This window comes from Apium graveolens, chromosome 4, assembly GCF_009905375.1.
Source record: "Apium graveolens cultivar Ventura chromosome 4, ASM990537v1, whole genome shotgun sequence".
Classification (NCBI taxonomy): Eukaryota; Viridiplantae; Streptophyta; class Magnoliopsida; order Apiales; family Apiaceae; genus Apium; species Apium graveolens.
This window is the reverse complement of record NC_133650.1, coordinates 51,683,883-51,687,453: the sequence shown is the minus strand read 5'-3', so window position 1 is coordinate 51,687,453 and position 3,571 is coordinate 51,683,883. Positions and strand designations below refer to the sequence as shown.

The 3,571-nt window shown below is 39.1% G+C and overlaps 1 non-coding gene across 1 annotated transcript; it reads right to left on the bottom strand.

Annotated features, from left to right (window-relative positions):
- Positions 1-3,255: 3,255 nt before the first annotated feature.
- Positions 3,256-3,362, bottom strand: LOC141722484 (small nucleolar RNA R71). Its single transcript, XR_012575504.1, has one exon. It is a non-coding gene; the product is annotated as a small nucleolar RNA R71 (small nucleolar RNA).
- Positions 3,363-3,571: the final 209 nt, after the last annotated feature.

Genomic DNA, 3,571 nt, shown 5'->3' with positions numbered 1-3,571 from the left:
TAAACCCAAAGCAAGAACTTTTAACATGACCATGAAAGAAGCGGTGCAGAGTCCGAGTGTTATTGCAGGTACGCTTTTGGTGAATTCCGTAATTTCAAAAGTATTAATTGATTCTGGAGCTACTCGTTCATTTGTTTCTGAAGAATTTCTTGATAAATTACATTGTGAAATCGAATGGTTGGGCGAAACGTTAATTATAAAATTAGCGAATGACGACCAAGTTCCGGTAGATCGAGTATGTCCTGCGTGTGATATAGAAATAGCCGGACATCATTTTTCGGTAGATTTAATTCCTTTTAAGCTAGGAGAATTCGATATTATCTTGGGAATGGATTGGTTAGCATGTCATAACGCTCATATAGATTGCGCGAATAAGAGAGTCAAATTGCGAACTGCGGAGAATGCAACGATAATTTTCAAAGGAGAAAAATATCAAAAGAAATTTCTTACTGTGATGCAGACTAAACGATTGCTTCGATAAGGATGTGAGGCGTACATAGCTTACGTGTTAGATACTGAAAGAGGAAGTCCTAGAATAGAAGACATTCCAATTATGTGCGAGTTTCCAGACGTCTTTCCAGACGAGCTTCCAGGGTTACCACCAGATCGAGAAATTGAGTTCACAATTGATCTAGCACCAGGTACAGAACCAGTTTCGAAAGCTCCATATCGGATGGCTCCAGTCGAAATGAAGGAATTGTCAACGCAACTGCAAGATCTTCTAGACCGAGGCATCATACGACCTAGCGTATCCCCATGGGGTGCACCGGTGTTATTTGTGAAAAAGAAGGACGGCAGCATGCGATTATGCATTGACTATAGGGAATTGAATAAACTCACTATCAAGAACAAGTATCCCTTACCGAGAATCGATGATTTGTTCGATCAGCTAAAAGGAGCAGCATGGTTTTTAACGATAGATTTGTGATTAGGCTATCATCAATTGAAGATTAAAGCTGAAGATATTCCAAAGACTGCGTTTCGTACAAGATATGGGCATTACGAGTTTTTGGTAATGGCATTCGGTTTGACAAACGCGCCAGCAGCATTCATGGATTTGATGAATAGAGTATTCAAGAAATATTGGGATAAATTTGTGATTGTATTCATTGATGACATCTTGATTTACTCCAAGTCAGAAGAAGAGTGATAAGTGGCATTTTATACCACTTAGAACGTCTTAAAATGGCTTAAATTGGTGTCTTGAAATCAAGTATTTTGTGTATTTGATGCGTTTTTCTAGTGTTTATGCGTTTCAGGGTATTTGTTGCATTTCGGGGGAGTAATCATCAAGAATAAGCCTTGGCATGTGTTCATCATTGAGAGAGGGAAGAAATGGGAAGATTACGGCGAAGGAACGGAGCAAACTCAGGAATTTTCCAGAAGGGTCCTGAGCGCCCGCTCAGCATAGCTGAGCGGCCGCGCAGAAAGCTGAGCGCCCGCTCAGCTATGCTGAGCGGCCGCGCAGGGTCGGGAAAAAAATAATTTATTTTAGGACTTCTATTTCTGTTTGGCTTCCACTTCTATGTAATCTGAGTTTTATGGGACTATTATATAAGTAGATTTGGAGACGTTTTCACGAGAGAGGATCGTGGTATTACACAAGGAGCGAAGGAGATAAGGAAGAAGACCGTTTAGTGCACAGCAACGAAGAGGAAACATATTTTCTTGTGATTCTTGTTTCGTTGTAACGTTGGATGCTAGTTTCTTACCTTGAACCTATTTACTCTTGTGACGTACTCTGATTTAATATAATTAGTTTAGTTATTATTTTCTTGTATTTGTTTATCATGATTTCATATGAACCCATGATGACGATAAGTGCTATTATTGGCTAATCGTGATCATGGGGTTGCAACGGATTTATTATGGAATTCTTTAGTTAATTGTTTAATACTTTAGTGTGTGATGATTGTATGATATCTAGTTTTGGTTGTGCGTATTCGTCTTATGTGCGTTGCGAACATATAAGATAGGGTGTTAATCTCTTGTGAAGCGACGGTGGATCTTGAGATTTAGAACTTGCCATGCTAGCATAGGTTCATGTACGTTGTGCATGATTAGTGGGTAACTCTAACAGTTTTATTTGCCCTATGTAATCAAAAGGAATAACTTGTGCTTAAATCGTTGTGTTGTCAATTTCTGTAGACATATAGGAACTCAACATAATTGATGACTATTCAACTTCTATCTTGATTGTGGATGTTGGTAGAATGGTATTAGTACAATGAAAGTTGGCTTTTATCAGTTTTGTGTTATTCGATTAATATCATCACTATCACATGCTAAAGGTAATAACAATGACTATTGAAGGAAGTAGTAATGAAGTTGTGATCTCATGAGTGTTTTATTATTGATAATTTGAAGTGTTAATTAAGTGATTAATTATGTAGCTAATTGTAGTTAATATTTAGTCAACAATTCTAAGTGTTAGTGTCTTAACATTGAGAAGTAATCATACATTGGTGAGTGAGTTTAATTAGACAATAAATTAGTCCGAGTCTTTGTGGGAACGAACTAGAAAGTATTCTATATTACTTGCGAACGTGTATACTTGCGTGAATATTAGCGTGTGTTTTCGCCCTAACAAGTTTTTGGCGCCGCTGCCGGGGACTCGGCGTATTTGTTTAGTTTATGTACTTACCATCATTGGTCATTAGGACTCAGTGATTAGGACGTAGTAGTTACTTATTATTTCCGGTTGTGTTTCAGGTACTTTAGCAAGCGTTTATGCAAACTCGTTCTCGTACTCGCAAGAGGACTTTAGATATAGCTGAGGAGACAGACGAAGTTCTTGATATTCTGGAGAAGTTAGATTTTGAAGATTCGGATTCAGGAACTGAGCGGAAAGAACCAGTAAACATGGGTGATCATATTGTTCAAGCTGATCCACCTCTTATGGATTTTTCTCGGCCAAAAATTGATGATATTCAGTCAAGCATTCTTCATCCGGCTATTCAAGCTAACACCTTTGAAATCAAGCCGGGCACTATTTAGATGGTGCAGAATTCTGTTTCTTTTAGAGGAGCAGTGACGGAAGACCCCAACATGCACATAAGGAATTTTGTCGAGATCTGCAGCACTTTTAAGTATAATGGCGTGACTGATGAGGCTATTAAGTTGAGGCTTTTCCCATTCTCACTGAGGGACAAGGCTAAAGACTGGTTACATTCTGAACTAGCTGGGTCCATCATTATGTGGCAAGATCTTGCGCAAAAGTTTCTGGTGAAGTTTTATCCGATGGAAAAGACTGCTGCTATGAGGAGTGCTCTTACTCAGTTTGTGCAACAACCTACAGAATCTATGTGCGAGGCTTGGGAACGCTACAAGGAAATGTTGAGAAAATGTCCACATCATGGAATGCCTAATTGGATGGTGATCACTGGTTTCTATAATGGTTTGGGGGCCCAATATCGGCCCATGCTCGATGCAGCAGCTGGAGGTGCCTTATGGGCTAAAAGCTATACTGAGGAGTATAATCTTATAGAGACTATGACTGCAAATGAACATCAAAACCCAACTCAGAGGATGACGTCAGGTAAGGTAGCAGGTATTCTGGAAGTTGATGCAG